The 27,380-nt window shown below is 28.7% G+C and overlaps 1 protein-coding gene across 4 annotated transcripts in view; it reads right to left on the reverse strand.

Annotated features, from left to right (window-relative positions):
- The window catches only part of LOC111618245 (serine/threonine-protein phosphatase 6 regulatory ankyrin repeat subunit B-like), a 97,059-nt gene that overhangs the window by 52,705 nt on the left and 16,974 nt on the right, over positions 1-27,380 (reverse strand). The window contains exon 2 of one of the 4 annotated variants that reach the window (XM_023359731.1): positions 3,959-4,120. The exons of the other annotated variants lie outside the window; for them this stretch is intronic. The gene's annotated coding sequence lies outside the window, so the exon portion shown is untranslated. The remainder of the gene's footprint in view (positions 1-3,958; positions 4,121-27,380) is intronic. 4 annotated transcript variants of the gene reach the window in all.

Below are 27,380 nucleotides of genomic sequence, written 5' to 3' on the forward strand. Positions count from 1 at the left end.
CAAATTTTATCTTTTAATCTATTTTAAAAGCTTTAAAAAAATTTTTTTTTTGAAATATAAATCGGATTATTGGTCAATTCCATTTTACATTTATTTTTTACAGGAAAACTTGAAATTAATACATAATAGTGAATGAAATGAATAAACTTATTAATTAATTATTCTTTTAATTAATTTTTGTATCAAATACTGAATTAAACTAGATAACTATTAAATCATTTTCAAATAAAATATGAAAGTCATTTTTTTTCAGTACATATACTGACTGAAATGAAACTAAAACTAGATTTTTATAATTTCACAACATAGCATTTCAATTTTTAAAAGAAGGAAGATGAATTAAAACTATAATGAGCGATAATTTATTGTGACATCATCACAATGCTGGGCTGCAAGTTTTAATCATATTTTTAATTTATTTAATTTAAAATACTGTATTTTCCAGCATATAAGACGACTTTTTAACCCTGGAAAATCTTCTCAAAAGTCAGGAATCATCTTATATGCCGGGTATCATCTTACAGGGCAGGTGCTGCAGTTGGCCGGGACGCCTGGGGTACGGATAGAGATAGAGCAGCGCTGTGCCCAGAAAAACACACATCTTTCTCCCGTTTGGCCTGCCCTTGTATATATCCTATTACTGTACCTCTTTCTCGGCCTCTCAGATCTCACTCCTGTGGAGTGCAGTGAAGTGGCACAGGCACACATGTGTAAGATCTAAGAGGCAGAGAAGGAGGTACGGTAATAGGATACAAGGGTTGGCTGGGGTAGTCTTATACGGCGAGTATATCCCAAACTCTATATTTTAACTGTAAAAGTTGGGGGTCATCTTATATGCCCAGTTGTCTTATATGCTGGAAAGTATGGTATATGCTCTCCACCTCAAATTACTAGTGGCTTGTCCCTGTACATCATACTTTTCCTTTAATTAATAATAGTGTCATACCAATAATCTGCTTTCAGAAGAAAAGTTTTGAATTGAAATAATGTGACTTCTGGTTTGCATCAGAAATTCTTATATAGTTACTCAAGGCCTCCTGCCCCTAAGGTTTCTATATCTGGACTCATCTTTCATCTATCTAACTCTGTCCTTGAGATTAAGAACAGATGGACAACAGTGGGAGTTTATAGGTCTACAATTTTTTTCAAATTACATCCCAATAAAAACAAAGTTAATAAAAGTAAGATATAATCTTTTAAGAACATTATGAAAATAATGAAGAGTAAAAATTTTAATGAATTTTTATATCTCCAATTGTTACCAGATTTTTAGATATTTGCAATTTATTAATGTTTATATCTATTTGTGCAAGAATTGAGGTGAAATACAGCTAAAATTATTTTAGCAAATGGATGTACTAACAGAATATTAATTATAAATTTCCATTGAGACTCACCATGTAAATTTTTTCCTAAATAAAGTTAAAACACTTTGCAAAATAAAATAATAGAATTGCCTTATTTGTAAAATTTAGGTTTCAATCATTTTTTATTTACAGGACTTTCATCATATTTTTTAATAAATTTATACAATAACTCTTATTTACAAGTATAAATTTTATATGTTTGTTTGAATTTTTGTCTATTCTTAAATAATTATATACAGGGGGGTGCAAAAGTAGGTATACAGTTGTTATTATGGGAAAAAAACATGCATGGAGAAAGTAGGAAGAAAAAACATTTATTTTGATGTATAAATTAAGAAAGATAATAAAAATAATAATAATGAACACCAAACATTTGTATTTCTGTTTTTCTCAACTGTATACTTACTTTTGNNTGTATATATATATATATATATTTATATATATATAATTTAAGAATATAGGCATAAATATGAGTTATTGTATATATTTAATTAAAATAGGCCTGATATGGAAATCTTAGGGAAGTAGACCTTGATTAACTATTTACAAACTTCTAGTACAGACAGAAGTTACATGATTTCAATTCAAAAATTTTCCCTGAAAGAGAATAACATAGATGACCAGCATGCCTCTGTTGTTGTCAGGAAAAGTATGGTCTTCAAGGGCAAGATACTAATAATTTGAAATTCTGATCATACATTTTAAATTAAATAAATTTAAAATATGATTAAAAATTGCAACTCAGAATTGTGATGATTTCTGCTCATTGTCACAATAATTTCTGCTCATTTACATATCTGTTACTCATATTAATCTACATATTTTGCTAATTATTTATCTGTTATTTTCTTAATTGTTATTACATTTATTCCTATAATTAATTTTTTATAACATCTTAATTTACATATAAAGAAAGGAGACACTACTATATTGTAAAATAACTGTTTGAATTTAATGTAATTTTACAGAAATCTTAAGCATTTTATATAAACAAAACATATTCTGACATCATCATGTTTTTAATTGATTTAATTTAAAATATATGCTCTGAAATTTAGTAGTGTTTTGCCCCTGTACATACCTTTCCTGATAGCAACAGAGTCATACTGGTCATCTGATTGTTCTGGAGAAAGTTTTTGAATTGAAATCACATAACTTTTGTCCAGACCTAAGGTTCATACACAGTTAATTGGGGTCTCCTGCCCCTAAGCTATCTCAACTTTTATTTATCCAATTCCATTCTCAAGATTAAAGAAGAACAAACAGCTGAATGCCAATGGGAATTTAAAGGGTCTGCAATTTGAAAATTGCAGTACAAAATCTGTGAAAAACAATGCCAGAATTTTTAGAATAGTAAAAATAGTTGTATCAAAAAAGTTGTGATGTCAACTCCAGATATATTCCTATTATGGTTCCAAATATTTGATGAAATCTGCATTTTCTGATATAAACACTTTAAAATTAGAAATAAAATTCTTTGAGTGATGAATGCTTTGATTGATGTTTAATATTATCTCTTTTACCATATACAGTAGAGCCTCGATTATCCGACCCAATTGGGGACTGGGGTTGGTCGGATAATTAAAAAGTCGGATAACCGAAAAGTATGAAAAAATCCATTAGTATAGTACATTATTATATCCCATGTAATTAGTATATCGCTATTAACCTACTTTGCGTTGAATTTTCATCAATATTAAGCCTAACAAAAATTTTTTAAAATAATAATCGTCGCTATTGTATCGTTAAAAATTAGAAAATTAAGTCTCATTTAAATACTGGATCCCTTTCATGGTCGAATGAGTGTTGCCAGCTAAAACACGTAAAAATAATATTAAAGTAGCCAAGACGTAGCCAAATATTGTAGCACCACATCACTAGCGGACATTTGAAATTTGCCGACTAGGACGGTCGGTTAACCGAGGTGTCAGTTAATCGGGGATCGGATAATCGAGGCTCCACTGTATTCCCAAATTTTAAATTATGGCTAATCTGAGTGATGTCAAAGATCTCATTAACATTATTTTTATTTACATTTAGTATTTACTGTGTTCCTAGTTTATTTTTTCTTTTTAATACAATAAAATTACTGTACAACTTTTTTGTTTCCACTAAAATATTTAATAAACATTATAGATCAGATTCTAATTTTATATTTTTGCCATATATTGATAGATTACAAATGTCAGTATATAAAACTTGAACTCCTTACAGAAAAAATAACTTGCATATACATAAAGATTACAGTCCTGGTTCTAGCACTTAATCATTTGTAACTTGATTTGAACTCCTGAATATGATCTAATGTGTTTGAACTTTGAAAACTGTTTTATGTACTCAAAACAAAATTTAAATTTTACAAACACACAATCTACATTTGTCTTCATTCTATTATATTAAAATTGAAGTAGTTGCTATGTTTATTTTACTTTAACAAATATAATTTTATGTTTTCTTATAATCATCATTTAATAATTATCTACATATTGGAGAGAAAGACTTACAGGAAGATATAATTATTACAAAAAAATAAAAGTTATAAATAGTGATAAGTATAAATTTTTGTTCTTAAATACACTTTTAAATAATACCTTTATTGCCTATATTAATTGTTTAACTGTTTTTCAAGATAGTTCTTGGATACATCATTTCTTTCAACTTCCATTTCAAAGGATAGATGAGATTCCAAAAATTGTGATGCTCTTCATCATTAAAGTCCCACGATCTCTTTGACCTGACTCATCAGGAAATTCCTATATGAAAGGTGAAAGAAAACTAATGATAGTGATAATTTTCTAATTCTAAGTATGCTTTCAGCCAAAATAAAAACTATCAAAAACTTCATTTCCAAAATGATATATTAGATAAAATTTATTTCTTTTAAAATATTTTTATTGTTTTCTATTTAAATATTATTGTAACTACTGAAAAATTTAATTTGTATCATTTTAAAATTCACATATATTTTTCTATAACTTTATGATAACATTTTCTTTATTGGTGTTATTTCTGAAAGAAAGTAAAGTTATAAATATCATTTTAGTAGATCATTCTAAGTCATTGTTAATTAGAAGAATGTTGTAGATCAATAATAATAAAACATTTTCTCTTTATATTCTCTTTGAAAATTTATTTTCAAAATTTAATTTTGAAAATAAATTTTTATATCCTCAATATTTTCCAAATATAAAATATTAATATTAATATGAATAGAAATAAGTTTTATTATTATTCAGATTTTTAACATAATAATGCAACTGAAATTGTGAACTTGTGGGAAAAAATCTACCTTTTATCTATTTTTATTTAAGATAATTTAAATCAGGGGTCACCAAAGTGGTTGATATCGATCCTCAGGGGTCGATGCAACATCATTGGGGGGTCAATGCAGCTAGGGGTCGATTAGGGGGTCAATGCAGCTAGGGGGTCGATNTTTTTTCTGCCAATATATCCTATCAATATATCTTGTCATTAGATACAGTAATTATAAACTTAAGTGGAAAAAAATGGTCAGTTTTTGAGCAAGAAAGGCATATCCCTATGGAGTTAATAGCTAACATCAAACAAACTTCACAAGCTGGAGAATATTTGCTGATAGGTAAGCCTCATTAAGTTCAGTAACACATGTAACAGGTTATCTGACTTATTATTAATGCAATACAATGTTACACACCGATTTGTCTTATTATGCAAAATGAATGTCAGTTGGTATACACCCTTCTTGTTCTAAGTTGTACAATTATTCACAATCCAATACTTTCTGCATTAATGCAGTCAAAATATTATATAAATAATATTAATAATGTTATTTGAAATGTAAAATCATACTGTATTTAAGAACATATAATCCAATTAATTATTTACTTTTATTTTAATTTTTACTATGTTTTTTTTCCCTTCTACATTATTATGTTAGTTATTCACTGTTTTCTTACTGCTTCAAATAATTCAAATGATATATCAAGAATATCAGATATAATTTAAAATATATTATTATAGAACAACTTTCACTTTTGTTTTTTTTTAAACTTTTTACTTTGAAAATATTATTTTAGTTTGATCAGTTTAAAGATAAACATAGTTTAAACTTTAGTCATATCTTTGTTTAGTGTCATCATATAATCAATCCATACATTTGTGATTTTAAATTAAAATTTTCAGAATACTCATAAAACGAAAGTTTAAAAAACAGCTTAATACAAAAAGTCAATTAAAAAAATATTTTAAGACTTTTAATATTTTTAAAATAATGGAATTAAAATATTTCATTCTCAGAATTATAAAAACACAGTTGTGAACATTATTAAAAATATTCTAAAATAAAACATTAATTCAATCTGTTTTTTTTTTCATTGTAGTTCTGAATACAGAATTAAAATTATTCTGAAAATATTTAATACTATAAAAAAATATATAAAATATATATATTGACTTTTAGAATTAAGGTTATTTATTTAAGTTCAGATAAGAAATTATTTATTAGTAGTATAATTTCTCTTACTTTGTACATGTATTTTTTTTTTTAAATAGTTTTGATTAGGAAATAAATCACCTTCTAATTTATTTGAAAGAAATCTACAAATTAAAAGAACTATATTAAATATCAATAGAAAGATATTCTTTTTTTGCAGAGACTATGAATTAATAACCTAAATATTGCAGTTATGTAAATGCGGTGGTGAAGCCATATGTCACAAAACTCACAAACTTTCAGGTTCTAACTGTGGGGCCAAGGGGGGAGAAATAAAAACTTTCGATGAACGATAATATGTGATATGTATCGTCATCGTCTCCCTTGCCGTTTGGATTGCCGAGCGGTAACAATCAACGACATGTGGAAGCAGTTGAGTCAGAGATAGATGCCTCGTTTACAAACAACACAACCATTTATTAAACACGAAAGAAGCTTACAAGGTTTCTGCAATATTGGAAGTTCTGCGGCGGCTGCGGTCTCTGCGGCCTCTGGGTCTTCCTCTCCTGTGGTTCCACGCTAGTCCCATTTTGAAGGAGTGTCCCTTGTTCGAGAATGAACCATTCCATCACGTCTCGACGACTCCGGGACGATGCGGTCGACTTCCGTTGGTGGAAAGATGTCGATCCAAGGTCGGGAGATGGAGACGAAGATGGGTGCGAGACACACACACAACAACAGGTCCGTCACTTGGAACTTTCAGAGAAGCCGTCGCGTCCTCGAATTTCCGGGGTTTTATCTGTTTTCTCTCAGATTCACCTTTCCGATTGGTCTCTCCTCGTCACCTGATGACAATTCGAAACCTTTCGGGTGCGCAGGAGAGGTCAAAATCGAAGTTTAATTCGATCTCCAACCGGAAATGGTCGACGGATTTACTTTCTTCTATTGTTTAAAAGTCTTCTATTGTCTAGCGTCGCGTTTTCATAAAATAAAAAGCTATTTCTAACTAATATATTATTTTCTCTAAAACAATTATTTTTCGCGAATTTTAGTGAGGGTTCGGACCTATCCAGAGCCTCACATAACCATCTTCCCTTATAAACAATGTAACATACTCCAGCAACCCTATGCTCATCTTAGTTGATTTTGACCAAGATATGAACTTGTTATACAAAGAATTAGCTGCTAAACAAGAGGCCAGTTCGGCATAATGTCACGATTTACAAACTACTTTGCAATGAAAAAGATGTGGTCAACAAAGAGAGGTTACGGGGTATACAAAGTTCCTATAAGGGATGACAGATTCAATAAAGATCTTGAATGCATAGGATCTACTAAACAATTCCTATGTAAGCTAGACAATCCCTAACTGACTAGATGAGCATAGATATGAGATTACTAACAAGAAACATACCACAGTCCTTGACATATATGCGACAGAGAACAATGTGCGTGCTAATCTCCAGGATGCTACAATCATTAGAAAGGCCAACCAATTGGAATAAATTAGAATACTGGAAACACTGGAGATTTTCAAGTCATAAGCAAAAGCGGTATGCATTAACTTCAAGGAAGAAAAGAGCATGTCATATGCATGGCAAGCATTTTATGATGGCACATCGTCAAGTATGATGTAAAATGATACTGTACTCTATGTTTTAATGAGTCTTTATGAACAATACAATTGTATATGATAAACATAGTTTTGAACTGTAGCATTATAAAAAGTTATGGGTATTTATTGGTTTAAATTCATTCCTTTACGTTTTACATCATTGTATTGCCCACACTGAACTGTTATGTCACATTATTGCTAAACAGAAAAATGGTTGTTAAATTATCAATGTAAAATAATTTTACATATATGTTTACTTTATACTGCAGGTGTGAAATTTCACAGTAATTATTTATTTTTAAATTTTTCTTCTTAGTTTTGTAATATATTGTTGTTTGATTTGCATTCCGAATATTGGAACATTAATTGATTTGATAAAGTTCTTAGTATTAGATCGAAAATCTTTGTCAGTTTTAGTATTGTTTTATACTGGAGAATTAAGGTATTAAAGGTGATATTTTAGGGTTTATACAAATCTAGTTTTCATTAGAGAAAGACTGTTTAAAATCAATAAAATTTTATAAATAGATTTATATATACATAAATCTGTTTTCTAATCTAAGTTAAATAATAAACATAGGATTAATATTGCTACTAAAATGTCTGTACTGAGATAGGGTGACCAGATATCCTGTTTTTTTGGGACATGTCCCATTTTTCTACATTTTGTCCTGTTGTCCTGACAACCGTTGTCAGAACACTTAAATGTCCTGTATTTCTTTATTTATATATTTATGTCATGATCAATATATTTTGAGCGATTTCATTCGATGATTTGAATGACTTCATGTGTCTTCATGAAATCAGCTGCAACAAATGTACTGTACCTCTATAAGTTCAGTAATTATAATCTCAAGCCACTTTATGAAAATTACTATTAATGACCGTGTTTAAACCTGTTGTTCTTGCTAAACATCAAATATATATTATGATTTTTATTATTTTAATTTATCTTAGGTTTATTACTTATACTCCTGAAAATATGTTAGTAAAGTAACCACAGTAAGCACCATTTATTGTGACCACCAATTCAAAACAGTAAAATCCAATGCATTTTAATTGTTCATTAAAATTGTATTTTTGGATATTAGATTTAAATGAATTTAGATATTTTTATGTCCTTTTTGAGGCAGGCAGTGCATATATATACTTTGTAATATGAATTCAAGACAAGCAAAAATAAATGAATATTTTAAATAATTATGAAACTTATTACATAATCTAAATTTTGCAGATTTTCTAGTATTAATTAATTTTGTTCTTTTGTAACTGTAAATTGATTCTTTATATTATTGTTTTTATTTTTCTCTTTAGAGATAACATATTTCCAATTTTCAGTTAATCGAATCAATATTCAATTGATAAATGTGATCACAACACTGATGTACTTTAATTTATTTAATTGACAATTTTGTGTGCTGTATGCTATAAAAACAAAACAACTTATTATTATTTTTAGACCCACCTTAGAACTTGCTTCTTTTTTTTGTAAATGCCAAAAAGAAAATGCATTTACAAAAAAAGAGTTCAAACAGAAATGAAGTTTTAAAAAAAAGTTGAATACTGTGTAATCTTTGTTCCTTGTATTTTAACATCTCTCACAGAAGAAGATCAGATATAAAACAGCATGTTTAATCTCAAAAACAAACTGTCCCTTTCATCTTTTGTAGAAATATCAAAATCTGTTTGACGCATTTTTTTTCATTAAAAAAGTTCTACTGAGAAAGAGTCAACAATAATATCAGAATTTCATATTTTAAAACATCACCAATCATTTTGGCCTGCAGATTGCAACAACAAACTATTTCAAAATAAAATTTTAAATTTCACACTTGCCACAAAATTTTCTTACGAAAGAACTAAAACCACAGCTCTAATTTAAAATGTTATTGCTCCATTTCATAAAAATGAAGTATTGAATAAATTAAAAATGTAATATTTTCTGGTATCTCTACAGATGCCAGGAATCATAAAACAAAAAAATTGTTTCACCATTAGCACATTATCTTTCAAAACAATATGGCATGCAGATTAAACTTTGAAATTCAAAACATTACAAAATGAAACATCTGAGACAATTTCAAATTTTACTTTCAAAACAATGCCTGAATATGAAATAGATCTTAGGATACTTTCAAAACAATGCCTGAATTGTTTTGAAAGTATCTATTTGTTCATATACTTTTTGGAAATGCTAATTAGTGTTAGATCTTAAATAGATCTTAGGAAATGCAAAATTAGTGTTAGTATTACCTGTTCCAAAGGGACAGGTAATACTAACACTAATTTTGGTGGACCAAAACATAAGAGTACAAATAACATTTTGCAAAAATCTAAGAAGGATATGAACCCTACTATACCAGATATAGGTTATTATACCCATGTTTTGCATAATGCAATTCAGTGCTGCTGCTGGAAGATTATCATGAGATGTCAAAGTTATAGTGTGGAAGGTTATCATCAATTTAGTAATTGAAAACAGAATTCAAGAACATTTCATTCCTATAATATAAAAAATTATTCAGGATCACAATATTTCAGAAAGACAATAGAAAAATTCTATCATTGAAGTTACAGATTGCTACAAAACTTATTTGGCATATTTAAACAACTGATGTGAACCCTAAATAAATATAAACTTTTCAATTGGATATTGTTAGAAAAACCTCCACTTGGGAGAAGTTCAAATATTGGTTGAAGATATTATTGACCTGGTGGTAGAAATTGAAAATAATCTCATAAATCAATTTTCTAGTTTAAAAAAGTTTATTTCATAACAAATAAAAGAAAAGAAAACAAATTGGATCTCTACATCATACAATGATAAATGGAATAATTTTCCTCTGTTGATGAGACAGAACAAAGAAAGTGAACTCTTTAAATTGTGAAACTATTTATTTGCATGTCAGCCCATAATGTAAATACAGAACAAGTATTTTCAATAATAAAAACATAGTGGACAGATGAAAATAACAGACTTGAAATAACTGCAATGAATTCAATGGTTTTAATTTTGTACATCTACAGTACAGTTACCTGTGATGAATTTTATACAATTATCTAACAAAACAAAGTTATATGACAAGAAAAACATTCATTAAAATACAATTAATTTTTAATGTGTTGTTTTATTTAAAATCATTTTTTATTAAGCATTGTTTAATTTAAAAATGTATTTTATTTTATTAAACAAACTATTATAATTATATAATATTCAATAAAAAATATAAGAAAACATCATTTTATGAGCGATTATTATTTTCCAAAAAGTTCCCAAGAAAAATTTTAGTATCCCATTTTCATATTTTCTAGTTATAGTCAGCCTACATATAGATGATATTCAGTCAGTATGCATCAGCAGTCATAAAATTTATAAATATTTCCATATCTGTTGTTAAATATTATAGTAATAATTATCATTATTATAAGCAATATTAAATAAAATGCTCTACTTATTGAAACTAAAGTTACCTAATGACTTTGAATAACATGTTCAATTTAATAGAAAATTGTTAATTTTGATGCAGTTCCTTATATCAAATTATACTTCTGACATGCTAGTTAGCAACAGTCAAATCAAAGAAAAGGCCTCACTAATTATTTCTCAAAATGAAAAAATTATATAGAAATTATTGGAATGATATTTATTCCATCTTTTGCATGTGAAGAATTAAAAATAAATGAAATATTCTAGCTTGTTTGCATGTACATATGTTCTTTTTTTTTTTTTTACTTTTAATTACTTGCATTATACATGAATTTATAATAGTGTACCAACTGTTAAATATTTTGAATATCAACACTGTGTCTATAGATCCTGTAACTAAATCATAGAAAAATTAAATGCTATTCAAAATAACATTTTTAAATTTAAGATGAATTAAAATAATTAGAATAGTTACAAACAGTGAAAAATTTAACTTAATCTAATACAATATTTTATAGTAATAAATGCAAAGATTATATATTAGTATAAAATATTTTTAAACTTCTAATGAATGAAAGTAAAAAACAAACAAAGTATTCAGGTTAAATACATCAGTGCTGGAAAAATAGATATACAAACATATAATATTATATTTACAGTGTCAACTGTATTCATTAAATTTTGAAAAAAAATACACATATACACACACACACAGTAACATTCCATTAACTTGGCATCATTGGGACATGCAATGCGGGATTATCAAATATGCTGCCTTATTGGATGGTGGATGATTTTCCAGTTTTTTTGATCTGGTCACGATTTTACATATCTTTGCATGTAAAAGTATATGAATCTGCCTTTTATGATTGTTTAACAAGTCATTTCAATTTTTCCTGACTATTTCTACCATTGGTTAGCTTGAAACAAGAACACTATTCTTAATTTGTGCTTTGTAAGTTACACTTTTATTGCATATAAATACAGACGAACTCTAATTATCAAGTGTAGTAAATATTTTTGCTTCTCATATCAAGCATGTGCATTAANATGTGATTCCATGCTTTTATTCAAACGTCTTTCTTAAAAGATACAACTGAAGAAAAAATGGAATTGACCAATTAGGATAATCAACTTTGTATCTAGAAAATTAAATTTTAATGTTTATTTGGAATAAAAATGCTTATTTGATTACATTCGTATACAGTTGTGCAGCTTAGAACAAGAAAGATTTATCCCAACCAACATTTCATTAACATTTTTCTACTTTTTTCTGCCAATATATCCTATCAATATATCTTGTCATTAGATACAGTAATTATAAACTTAAGTGGAAAAAAATGGTCAGTTTTTGAGCAAGAAAGGCATATCCCTATGGAGTTAATAGCTAACATCAAACAAACTTCACAAGCTGGAGAATATTTGCTGATAGGTAAGCCTCATTAAGTTCAGTAACACATGTAACAGGTTATCTGACTTATTATTAATGCAATACAATGTTACACACCGATTTGTCTTATTATGCAAAATGAATGTCAGTTGGTATACACCCTTCTTGTTCTAAGTTGTACAATTATTCACAATCCAATACTTTCTGCATTAATGCAGTCAAAATATTATATAAATAATATTAATAATGTTATTTGAAATGTAAAATCATACTGTATTTAAGAACATATAATCCAATTAATTATTTACTTTTATTTTAATTTTTACTATGTTTTTTTTCCCTTCTACATTATTATCCAGTTTTTCCATTGTTTATGTTAGTTATTCACTGTTTTCTTACTGCTTCAAATAATTCAAATGATATATCAAGAATATCAGATATAATTTAAAATATATTATTATAGAACAACTTTCACTTTTGTTTTTTTTTAAACTTTTTACTTTGAAAATATTATTTTAGTTTGATCAGTTTAAAGATAAACATAGTTTAAACTTTAGTCATATCTTTGTTTAGTGTCATCATATAATCAATCCATACATTTGTGATTTTAAATTAAAATTTTCAGAATACTCATAAAACGAAAGTTTAAAAAACAGCTTAATACAAGAAGTCAATTAAAAAAATATTTTAAGACTTTTAATATTTTTAAAATAATGGAATTAAAATATTTCATTCTCAGAATTATAAAAACACAGTTGTGAACATTATTAAAAATATTCTAAAATAAAACATTAATTCAATCTGTTTTTTTTTTCATTGTAGTTCTGAATACAGAATTAAAATTATTCTGAAAATATTTAATACTATAAAAAAATATATAAAATATATATATTGACTTTTAGAATTAAGGTTATTTATTTAAGTTCAGATAAGAAATTATTTATTAGTAGTATAATTTCTCTTACTTTGTACATGTATTTTTTTTTTTAAATAGTTTTGATTAGGAAATAAATCACCTTCTAATTTATTTGAAAGAAATCTACAAATTAAAAGAACTATATTAAATATCAATAGAAAGATATTCTTTTTTTGCAGAGACTATGAATTAATAACCTAAATATTGCAGTTATGTAAATGCGGTGGTGAAGCCATATGTCACAAAACTCACAAACTTTCAGGTTCTAACTGTGGGGCCAAGGGGGGAGAAATAAAAACTTTCGATGAACGATAATATGTGATATGTATCGTCATCGTCTCCCTTGCCGTTTGGATTGCCGAGCGGTAACAATCAACGACATGTGGAAGCAGTTGAGTCAGAGATAGATGCCTCGTTTACAAACAACACAACCATTTATTAAACACGAAAGAAGCTTACAAGGTTTCTGCAATATTGGAAGTTCTGCGGCGGCTGCGGTCTCTGCGGCCTCTGGGTCTTCCTCTCCTGTGGTTCCACGCTAGTCCCATTTTGAAGGAGTGTCCCTTGTTCGAGAATGAACCATTCCATCACGTCTCGACGACTCCGGGACGATGCGGTCGACTTCCGTTGGTGGAAAGATGTCGATCCAAGGTCGGGAGATGGAGACGAAGATGGGTGCGAGACACACACACAACAACAGGTCCGTCACTTGGAACTTTCAGAGAAGCCGTCGCGTCCTCGAATTTCCGGGGTTTTATCTGTTTTCTCTCAGATTCACCTTTCCGATTGGTCTCTCCTCGTCACCTGATGACAATTCGAAACCTTTCGGGTGCGCAGGAGAGGTCAAAATCGAAGTTTAATTCGATCTCCAACCGGAAATGGTCGACGGATTTACTTTCTTCTATTGTTTAAAAGTCTTCTATTGTCTAGCGTCGCGTTTTCATAAAATAAAAAGCTATTTCTAACTAATATATTATTTTCTCTAAAACAATTATTTTTCGCGAATTTTAGTGAGGGTTCGGACCTATCCAGAGCCTCACATAACCATCTTCCCTTATAAACAATGTAACATACTCCAGCAACCCTATGCTCATCTTAGTTGATTTTGACCAAGATATGAACTTGTTATACAAAGAATTAGCTGCTAAACAAGAGGCCAGTTCGGCATAATGTCACGATTTACAAACTACTTTGCAATGAAAAAGATGTGGTCAACAAAGAGAGGTTACGGGGTATACAAAGTTCCTATAAGGGATGACAGATTCAATAAAGATCTTGAATGCATAGGATCTACTAAACAATTCCTATGTAAGCTAGACAATCCCTAACTGACTAGATGAGCATAGATATGAGATTACTAACAAGAAACATACCACAGTCCTTGACATATATGCGACAGAGAACAATGTGCGTGCTAATCTCCAGGATGCTACAATCATTAGAAAGGCCAACCAATTGGAATAAATTAGAATACTGGAAACACTGGAGATTTTCAAGTCATAAGCAAAAGCGGTATGCATTAACTTCAAGGAAGAAAAGAGCATGTCATATGCATGGCAAGCATTTTATGATGGCACATCGTCAAGTATGATGTAAAATGATACTGTACTCTATGTTTTAATGAGTCTTTATGAACAATACAATTGTATATGATAAACATAGTTTTGAACTGTAGCATTATAAAAAGTTATGGGTATTTATTGGTTTAAATTCATTCCTTTACGTTTTACATCATTGTATTGCCCACACTGAACTGTTATGTCACATTATTGCTAAACAGAAAAATGGTTGTTAAATTATCAATGTAAAATAATTTTACATATATGTTTACTTTATACTGCAGGTGTGAAATTTCACAGTAATTATTTATTTTTAAATTTTTCTTCTTAGTTTTGTAATATATTGTTGTTTGATTTGCATTCCGAATATTGGAACATTAATTGATTTGATAAAGTTCTTAGTATTAGATCGAAAATCTTTGTCAGTTTTAGTATTGTTTTATACTGGAGAATTAAGGTATTAAAGGTGATATTTTAGGGTTTATACAAATCTAGTTTTCATTAGAGAAAGACTGTTTAAAATCAATAAAATTTTATAAATAGATTTATATATACATAAATCTGTTTTCTAATCTAAGTTAAATAATAAACATAGGATTAATATTGCTACTAAAATGTCTGTACTGAGATAGGGTGACCAGATATCCTGTTTTTTTGGGACATGTCCCATTTTTCTACATTTTGTCCTGTTGTCCTGACAACCGTTGTCAGAACACTTAAATGTCCTGTATTTCTTTATTTATATATTTATGTCATGATCAATATATTTTGAGCGATTTCATTCGATGATTTGAATGACTTCATGTGTCTTCATGAAATCAGCTGCAACAAATGTACTGTACCTCTATAAGTTCAGTAATTATAATCTCAAGCCACTTTATGAAAATTACTATTAATGACCGTGTTTAAACCTGTTGTTCTTGCTAAACATCAAATATATATTATGATTTTTATTATTTTAATTTATCTTAGGTTTATTACTTATACTCCTGAAAATATGTTAGTAAAGTAACCACAGTAAGCACCATTTATTGTGACCACCAATTCAAAACAGTAAAATCCAATGCATTTTAATTGTTCATTAAAATTGTATTTTTGGATATTAGATTTAAATGAATTTAGATATTTTTATGTCCTTTTTGAGGCAGGCAGTGCATATATATACTTTGTAATATGAATTCAAGACAAGCAAAAATAAATGAATATTTTAAATAATTATGAAACTTATTACATAATCTAAATTTTGCAGATTTTCTAGTATTAATTAATTTTGTTCTTTTGTAACTGTAAATTGATTCTTTATATTATTGTTTTTATTTTTCTCTTTAGAGATAACATATTTCCAATTTTCAGTTAATCGAATCAATATTCAATTGATAAATGTGATCACAACACTGATGTACTTTAATTTATTTAATTGACAATTTTGTGTGCTGTATGCTATAAAAACAAAACAACTTATTATTATTTTTAGACCCACCTTAGAACTTGCTTCTTTTTTTTGTAAATGCCAAAAAGAAAATGCATTTACAAAAAAAGAGTTCAAACAGAAATGAAGTTTTAAAAAAAAGTTGAATACTGTGTAATCTTTGTTCCTTGTATTTTAACATCTCTCACAGAAGAAGATCAGATATAAAACAGCATGTTTAATCTCAAAAACAAACTGTCCCTTTCATCTTTTGTAGAAATATCAAAATCTGTTTGACGCATTTTTTTTCATTAAAAAAGTTCTACTGAGAAAGAGTCAACAATAATATCAGAATTTCATATTTTAAAACATCACCAATCATTTTGGCCTGCAGATTGCAACAACAAACTATTTCAAAATAAAATTTTAAATTTCACACTTGCCACAAAATTTTCTTACGAAAGAACTAAAACCACAGCTCTAATTTAAAATGTTATTGCTCCATTTCATAAAAATGAAGTATTGAATAAATTAAAAATGTAATATTTTCTGGTATCTCTACAGATGCCAGGAATCATAAAACAAAAAAATTGTTTCACCATTAGCACATTATCTTTCAAAACAATATGGCATGCAGATTAAACTTTGAAATTCAAAACATTACAAAATGAAACATCTGAGACAATTTCAAATTTTACTTTCAAAACAATGCCTGAATATGAAATAGATCTTAGGATACTTTCAAAACAATGCCTGAATTGTTTTGAAAGTATCTATTTGTTCATATACTTTTTGGAAATGCTAATTAGTGTTAGATCTTAAATAGATCTTAGGAAATGCAAAATTAGTGTTAGTATTACCTGTTCCAAAGGGACAGGTAATACTAACACTAATTTTGGTGGACCAAAACATAAGAGTACAAATAACATTTTGCAAAAATCTAAGAAGGATATGAACCCTACTATACCAGATATAGGTTATTATACCCATGTTTTGCATAATGCAATTCAGTGCTGCTGCTGGAAGATTATCATGAGATGTCAAAGTTATAGTGTGGAAGGTTATCATCAATTTAGTAATTGAAAACAGAATTCAAGAACATTTCATTCCTATAATATAAAAAATTATTCAGGATCACAATATTTCAGAAAGACAATAGAAAAATTCTATCATTGAAGTTACAGATTGCTACAAAACTTATTTGGCATATTTAAACAACTGATGTGAACCCTAAATAAATATAAACTTTTCAATTGGATATTGTTAGAAAAACCTCCACTTGGGAGAAGTTCAAATATTGGTTGAAGATATTATTGACCTGGTGGTAGAAATTGAAAATAATCTCATAAATCAATTTTCTAGTTTAAAAAAGTTTATTTCATAACAAATAAAAGAAAAGAAAACAAATTGGATCTCTACATCATACAATGATAAATGGAATAATTTTCCTCTGTTGATGAGACAGAACAAAGAAAGTGAACTCTTTAAATTGTGAAACTATTTATTTGCATGTCAGCCCATAATGTAAATACAGAACAAGTATTTTCAATAATAAAAACATAGTGGACAGATGAAAATAACAGACTTGAAATAACTGCAATGAATTCAATGGTTTTAATTTTGTACATCTACAGTACAGTTACCTGTGATGAATTTTATACAATTATCTAACAAAACAAAGTTATATGACAAGAAAAACATTCATTAAAATACAATTAATTTTTAATGTGTTGTTTTATTTAAAATCATTTTTTATTAAGCATTGTTTAATTTAAAAATGTATTTTATTTTATTAAACAAACTATTATAATTATATAATATTCAATAAAAAATATAAGAAAACATCATTTTATGAGCGATTATTATTTTCCAAAAAGTTCCCAAGAAAAATTTTAGTATCCCATTTTCATATTTTCTAGTTATAGTCAGCCTACATATAGATGATATTCAGTCAGTATGCATCAGCAGTCATAAAATTTATAAATATTTCCATATCTGTTGTTAAATATTATAGTAATAATTATCATTATTATAAGCAATATTAAATAAAATGCTCTACTTATTGAAACTAAAGTTACCTAATGACTTTGAATAACATGTTCAATTTAATAGAAAATTGTTAATTTTGATGCAGTTCCTTATATCAAATTATACTTCTGACATGCTAGTTAGCAACAGTCAAATCAAAGAAAAGGCCTCACTAATTATTTCTCAAAATGAAAAAATTATATAGAAATTATTGGAATGATATTTATTCCATCTTTTGCATGTGAAGAATTAAAAATAAATGAAATATTCTAGCTTGTTTGCATGTACATATGTTCTTTTTTTTTTTTTTACTTTTAATTACTTGCATTATACATGAATTTATAATAGTGTACCAACTGTTAAATATTTTGAATATCAACACTGTGTCTATAGATCCTGTAACTAAATCATAGAAAAATTAAATGCTATTCAAAATAACATTTTTAAATTTAAGATGAATTAAAATAATTAGAATAGTTACAAACAGTGAAAAATTTAACTTAATCTAATACAATATTTTATAGTAATAAATGCAAAGATTATATATTAGTATAAAATATTTTTAAACTTCTAATGAATGAAAGTAAAAAACAAACAAAGTATTCAGGTTAAATACATCAGTGCTGGAAAAATAGATATACAAACATATAATATTATATTTACAGTGTCAACTGTATTCATTAAATTTTGAAAAAAAATACACATATACACACACACACAGTAACATTCCATTAACTTGGCATCATTGGGACATGCAATGCGGGATTATCAAATATGCTGCCTTATTGGATGGTGGAAGATTTTCCAGTTTTTTTGATCTGGTCACGATTTTACATATCTTTGCATGTAAAAGTATATGAATCTGCCTTTTATGATTGTTTAACAAGTCATTTCAATTTTTCCTGACTATTTCTACCATTGGTTAGCTTGAAACAAGAACACTATTCTTAATTTGTGCTTTGTAAGTTACACTTTTATTGCATATAAATACAGACGAACTCTAATTATCAAGTGTAGTAAATATTTTTGCTTCTCATATCAAGCATGTGCATTAATATCTTTGGAAAAGTGTTTAGAAGAATCATGCATGAGCTAATTGGTTTTAACTAGTGATGTGCCGAATATCCGTATCCATATCCCTATCCGCGGATATCCGAGGGAAAAAAACGATCCGTATCCATATCCATATCCATTACTTTTTAGCAGATCTTTAATGGATCTTTTATCTTAATGAATTTCATTACTTATATGAAATTTTAAAGATAGGTAGCAATAAAATACTAAAAACTTCAATTCAAATCATTTTTTATTTCTTAAAGATCACATATTTGGCACATTTATATTGCAAAAATTTTATCATGCAAAATTCATTTACTATCGTAAAATATTTCTGTAAGTTCGCCGACTTCCGGGGGGAATCGTTAATCCCGCGTCAGAATGATTTAGGGTCGAACGTGTGTGAGTGTGGCAGAGGAGACACAGATGACAAGAATCTCACAAAAATCTGTTTAATTTAACAGGAAATAACTTACACTATGCACAAAGTTCCTTAACCAGTTAAATGTTCGTAAGTTTTAAACATCGAGGATGTTTTTCTATCGTCACTCGGAGATGGGCCCCGGGGCTGCGGCAGGTAAGGAGACTTGTCGATAGGCGTCGGCGGCACGGCTCTCTCGATGGACACTAGTGCGGACTCTTCGTCTTCTGTGCGTCGACACACAGAGAGTTTTTGCTTCGGACTTTTTGGAGTGCAGGTACTCCGTAGCACAATTTACGGAAGAAGTCCCCCTGTCCTTAATTTGTTTTCTGATTGGCTCCCTTGTCTGTTTCTAAGCGAAAAACGATTCCTTTTCGAGTCACGAGAAAGATCCGCCTTGAAGAATCTACTTGACACCATCCGTTATTCTGGCTGCAAAATGTTGATGGAACTTTGAAACTTGCGCTCATATTTTCCACCATTGTTGTCTAGTCTGTGACGTTTTTGAAATTAAACGACACAACGCAATGTCCTTTTTCGTCATTAATCTTTCCTCTTTTCAAAATTTCTATGTTCTAATTATGTGCATACGAACGACTTTTCAAAGGTCCATCTCTACTGGAGGTCGTTTGTTTACAATTATTAATTAATCATTTAAAATTATTACATTCTGTTTACATCAATAAAGTTTTTTTTTCTCTCATCGCGGTTTCATATGACTAACACAACTAATTCGATCTTTGATCGGTTTTTAACAATAGACGATATTTCTTCTAGTTTCATTTTAATAAATTTCTAATAATAAATATTTAATTTCAACCCGTTTTTGGGGCCTCACATTTCCATATTACACTACTAAACTTTTTTGTCGACATTGTTTTTATTTTAATTTAACTCAACACTCTCCAGAGATACATATGTAATCTATGCTATCCCATGTGACACTAAACTATAAACAAAAACACACGCAGTGCAAGTCAAAACATGTCGCATTACTAATGCAAAGCGTCAACTATCGGTCCAAGGTCACAAGTAACGGCACCGACTGAGTTCAAAAGTTGAGATCCATATCCGTATCCATATCCACGGATCTAGACATTAATAATCCATATCCGTATCCGCAGATATACATTTTTAATGATCCGGCATATAACTAGTTTTAACTAGCACAGCATCATGTTGTCTTGACATTTCTCATCTCTAAAAAAGAACCCACAAAAATTGCATGTTTTGAATGCTTTTTACAGGCAAATAACTCAGTGAACCAATAACTCTCACCCCCATCAATGAGCTCAACATGTCAGCTTCTCAGGTTTGCCAGCATACCAGATGCCGGATTAACAGAATTTCACTGTATATATATGTAGTTAATACAATTGCAAAAGTGACTATAATAAATGGCATGACTGTTCAAAATTATTTTAAGATGCTAAATGAGCTGATCTTTACTTGAAAACATTGAATAACAATACAGTAGAACCTCAATTATCCGCCCTAATTGGGGACTGGGGTTGGTCGGATAATTGAAAAGTCGGATAACCGAAAANCCTTTCCGATTGGTCTCTCCTCGTCACCTGATGACAATTCGAAACCTTTCGGGTGCGCAGGAGAGGTCAAAATCGAAGTTTAATTCGATCTCCAACCGGAAATGGTCGACGGATTTACTTTCTTCTATTGTTTAAAAGTCTTCTATTGTCTAGCGTCGCGTTTTCATAAAATAAAAAGCTATTTCTAACTAATATATTATTTTCTCTAAAACAATTATTTTTCGCGAATTTTAGTGAGGGTTCGGACCTATCCAGAGCCTCACATAACCATCTTCCCTTATAAACAATGTAACATACTCCAGCAACCCTATGCTCATCTTAGTTGATTTTGACCAAGATATGAACTTGTTATACAAAGAATTAGCTGCTAAACAAGAGGCCAGTTCGGCATAATGTCACGATTTACAAACTACTTTGCAATGAAAAAGATGTGGTCAACAAAGAGAGGTTACGGGGTATACAAAGTTCCTATAAGGGATGACAGATTCAATAAAGATCTTGAATGCATAGGATCTACTAAACAATTCCTATGTAAGCTAGACAATCCCTAACTGACTAGATGAGCATAGATATGAGATTACTAACAAGAAACATACCACAGTCCTTGACATATATGCGACAGAGAACAATGTGCGTGCTAATCTCCAGGATGCTACAATCATTAGAAAGGCCAACCAATTGGAATAAATTAGAATACTGGAAACACTGGAGATTTTCAAGTCATAAGCAAAAGCGGTATGCATTAACTTCAAGGAAGAAAAGAGCATGTCATATGCATGGCAAGCATTTTATGATGGCACATCGTCAAGTATGATGTAAAATGATACTGTACTCTATGTTTTAATGAGTCTTTATGAACAATACAATTGTATATGATAAACATAGTTTTGAACTGTAGCATTATAAAAAGTTATGGGTATTTATTGGTTTAAATTCATTCCTTTACGTTTTACATCATTGTATTGCCCACACTGAACTGTTATGTCACATTATTGCTAAACAGAAAAATGGTTGTTAAATTATCAATGTAAAATAATTTTACATATATGTTTACTTTATACTGCAGGTGTGAAATTTCACAGTAATTATTTATTTTTAAATTTTTCTTCTTAGTTTTGTAATATATTGTTGTTTGATTTGCATTCCGAATATTGGAACATTAATTGATTTGATAAAGTTCTTAGTATTAGATCGAAAATCTTTGTCAGTTTTAGTATTGTTTTATACTGGAGAATTAAGGTATTAAAGGTGATATTTTAGGGTTTATACAAATCTAGTTTTCATTAGAGAAAGACTGTTTAAAATCAATAAAATTTTATAAATAGATTTATATATACATAAATCTGTTTTCTAATCTAAGTTAAATAATAAACATAGGATTAATATTGCTACTAAAATGTCTGTACTGAGATAGGGTGACCAGATATCCTGTTTTTTTGGGACATGTCCCATTTTTCTACATTTTGTCCTGTTGTCCTGACAACCGTTGTCAGAACACTTAAATGTCCTGTATTTCTTTATTTATATATTTATGTCATGATCAATATATTTTGAGCGATTTCATTCGATGATTTGAATGACTTCATGTGTCTTCATGAAATCAGCTGCAACAAATGTACTGTACCTCTATAAGTTCAGTAATTATAATCTCAAGCCACTTTATGAAAATTACTATTAATGACCGTGTTTAAACCTGTTGTTCTTGCTAAACATCAAATATATATTATGATTTTTATTATTTTAATTTATCTTAGGTTTATTACTTATACTCCTGAAAATATGTTAGTAAAGTAACCACAGTAAGCACCATTTATTGTGACCACCAATTCAAAACAGTAAAATCCAATGCATTTTAATTGTTCATTAAAATTGTATTTTTGGATATTAGATTTAAATGAATTTAGATATTTTTATGTCCTTTTTGAGGCAGGCAGTGCATATATATACTTTGTAATATGAATTCAAGACAAGCAAAAATAAATGAATATTTTAAATAATTATGAAACTTATTACATAATCTAAATTTTGCAGATTTTCTAGTATTAATTAATTTTGTTCTTTTGTAACTGTAAATTGATTCTTTATATTATTGTTTTTATTTTTCTCTTTAGAGATAACATATTTCCAATTTTCAGTTAATCGAATCAATATTCAATTGATAAATGTGATCACAACACTGATGTACTTTAATTTATTTAATTGACAATTTTGTGTGCTGTATGCTATAAAAACAAAACAACTTATTATTATTTTTAGACCCACCTTAGAACTTGCTTCTTTTTTTTGTAAATGCCAAAAAGAAAATGCATTTACAAAAAAAGAGTTCAAACAGAAATGAAGTTTTAAAAAAAAGTTGAATACTGTGTAATCTTTGTTCCTTGTATTTTAACATCTCTCACAGAAGAAGATCAGATATAAAACAGCATGTTTAATCTCAAAAACAAACTGTCCCTTTCATCTTTTGTAGAAATATCAAAATCTGTTTGACGCATTTTTTTTCATTAAAAAAGTTCTACTGAGAAAGAGTCAACAATAATATCAGAATTTCATATTTTAAAACATCACCAATCATTTTGGCCTGCAGATTGCAACAACAAACTATTTCAAAATAAAATTTTAAATTTCACACTTGCCACAAAATTTTCTTACGAAAGAACTAAAACCACAGCTCTAATTTAAAATGTTATTGCTCCATTTCATAAAAATGAAGTATTGAATAAATTAAAAATGTAATATTTTCTGGTATCTCTACAGATGCCAGGAATCATAAAACAAAAAAATTGTTTCACCATTAGCACATTATCTTTCAAAACAATATGGCATGCAGATTAAACTTTGAAATTCAAAACATTACAAAATGAAACATCTGAGACAATTTCAAATTTTACTTTCAAAACAATGCCTGAATATGAAATAGATCTTAGGATACTTTCAAAACAATGCCTGAATTGTTTTGAAAGTATCTATTTGTTCATATACTTTTTGGAAATGCTAATTAGTGTTAGATCTTAAATAGATCTTAGGAAATGCAAAATTAGTGTTAGTATTACCTGTTCCAAAGGGACAGGTAATACTAACACTAATTTTGGTGGACCAAAACATAAGAGTACAAATAACATTTTGCAAAAATCTAAGAAGGATATGAACCCTACTATACCAGATATAGGTTATTCTACCCATGTTTTGCATAATGCAATTCAGTGCTGCTGCTGGAAGATTATCATGAGATGTCAAAGTTATAGTGTGGAAGGTTATCATCAATTTAGTAATTGAAAACAGAATTCAAGAACATTTCATTCCTATAATATAAAAAATTATTCAGGATCACAATATTTCAGAAAGACAATAGAAAAATTCTATCATTGAAGTTACAGATTGCTACAAAACTTATTTGGCATATTTAAACAACTGATGTGAACCCTAAATAAATATAAACTTTTCAATTGGATATTGTTAGAAAAACCTCCACTTGGGAGAAGTTCAAATATTGGTTGAAGATATTATTGACCTGGTGGTAGAAATTGAAAATAATCTCATAAATCAATTTTCTAGTTTAAAAAAGTTTATTTCATAACAAATAAAAGAAAAGAAAACAAATTGGATCTCTACATCATACAATGATAAATGGAATAATTTTCCTCTGTTGATGAGACAGAACAAAGAAAGTGAACTCTTTAAATTGTGAAACTATTTATTTGCATGTCAGCCCATAATGGAAATACAGAACAAGTATTTTCAATAATAAAAACATAGTGGACAGATGAAAATAACAGACTTGAAATAACTGCAATGAATTCAATGGTTTTAATTTTGTACATCTACAGTACAGTTACCTGTGATGAATTTTATACAATTATCTAACAAAACAAAGTTATATGACAAGAAAAACATTCATTAAAATACAATTAATTTTTAATGTGTTGTTTTATTTAAAATCATTTTTTATTAAGCATTGTTTAATTTAAAAATGTATTTTATTTTATTAAACAAACTATTATAATTATATAATATTCAATAAAAAATATAAGAAAACATCATTTTATGAGCGATTATTATTTTCCAAAAAGTTCCCAAGAAAAATTTTAGTATCCCATTTTCATATTTTCTAGTTATAGTCAGCCTACATATAGATGATATTCAGTCAGTATGCATCAGCAGTCATAAAATTTATAAATATTTCCATATCTGTTGTTAAATATTATAGTAATAATTATCATTATTATAAGCAATATTAAATAAAATGCTCTACTTATTGAAACTAAAGTTACCTAATGACTTTGAATAACATGTTCAATTTAATAGAAAATTGTTAATTTTGATGCAGTTCCTTATATCAAATTATACTTCTGACATGCTAGTTAGCAACAGTCAAATCAAAGAAAAGGCCTCACTAATTATTTCTCAAAATGAAAAAAATTATATAGAAATTATTGGAATGATATTTATTCCATCTTTTGCATGTGAAGAATTAAAAATAAATGAAATATTCTAGCTTGTTTGCATGTACATATGTTCTTTTTTTTTTTTTTACTTTTAATTACTTGCATTATACATGAATTTATAATAGTGTACCAACTGTTAAATATTTTGAATATCAACACTGTGTCTATAGATCCTGTAACTAAATCATAGAAAAATTAAATGCTATTCAAAATAACATTTTTAAATTTAAGATGAATTAAAATAATTAGAATAGTTACAAACAGTGAAAAATTTAACTTAATCTAATACAATATTTTATAGTAATAAATGCAAAGATTATATATTAGTATAAAATATTTTTAAACTTCTAATGAATGAAAGTAAAAAACAAACAAAGTATTCAGGTTAAATACATCAGTGCTGGAAAAATAGATATACAAACATATAATATTATATTTACAGTGTCAACTGTATTCATTAAATTTTGAAAAAAAATACACATATACACACACACACAGTAACATTCCATTAACTTGGCATCATTGGGACATGCAATGCGGGATTATCAAATATGCTGCCTTATTGGATGGTGGATGATTTTCCAGTTTTTTTGATCTGGTCACGATTTTACATATCTTTGCATGTAAAAGTATATGAATCTGCCTTTTATGATTGTTTAACAAGTCATTTCAATTTTTCCTGACTATTTCTACCATTGGTTAGCTTGAAACAAGAACACTATTCTTAATTTGTGCTTTGTAAGTTACACTTTTATTGCATATAAATACAGACGAACTCTAATTATCAAGTGTAGTAAATATTTTTGCTTCTCATATCAAGCATGTGCATTAATATCTTTGGAAAAGTGTTTAGAAGAATCATGCATGAGCTAATTGGTTTTAACTAGTGATGTGCCGAATATCCGTATCCATATCCCTATCCGCGGATATCCGAGGGAAAAAAACGATCCGTATCCATATCCATATCCATTACTTTTTAGCAGATCTTTAATGGATCTTTTATCTTAATGAATTTCATTACTTATATGAAATTTTAAAGATAGGTAGCAATAAAATACTAAAAACTTCAATTCAAATCATTTTTTATTTCTTAAAGATCACATATTTGGCACATTTATATTGCAAAAATTTTATCATGCAAAATTCATTTACTATCGTAAAATATTTCTGTAAGTTCGCCGACTTCCGGGGGGAATCGTTAATCCCGCGTCAGAATGATTTAGGGTCGAACGTGTGTGAGTGTGGCAGAGGAGACACAGATGACAAGAATCTCACAAAAATCTGTTTAATTTAACAGGAAATAACTTACACTATGCACAAAGTTCCTTAACCAGTTAAATGTTCGTAAGTTTTAAACATCGAGGATGTTTTTCTATCGTCACTCGGAGATGGGCCCCGGGGCTGCAGCAGGTAAGGAGACTTGTCGATAGGCGTCGGCGGCACGGCTCTCTCGATGGACACTAGTGCGGACTCTTCGTCTTCTGTGCGTCGACACACAGAGAGTTTTTGCTTCGGACTTTTTGGAGTGCAGGTACTCCGTAGCACAATTTACGGAAGAAGTCCCCCTGTCCTTGAAGATCGGGGATTATATCAATCTCCGTTCTCTAATTTGTTTTCTGATTGGCTCCCTCGTCTGTTTCTAAGCGAAAAACGATTCCTTTTCGAGTCACGAGAAAGATCCGCCTTGAAGAATCGACTTGACACCATCCGTTATTCTGGCTGCAAAATGTTGATGGAACTTTGAAACTTGCGCTCATATTTTCCACCATTGTTGTCTAGTCTGTGACGTTTTT

This window comes from Centruroides sculpturatus, unplaced genomic scaffold (assembly GCF_000671375.1).
Source record: "Centruroides sculpturatus isolate CEXI.00-Female unplaced genomic scaffold, Cexi_2.0 scaffold205, whole genome shotgun sequence".
Taxonomy (NCBI): domain Eukaryota; kingdom Metazoa; phylum Arthropoda; class Arachnida; order Scorpiones; family Buthidae; genus Centruroides; species Centruroides sculpturatus.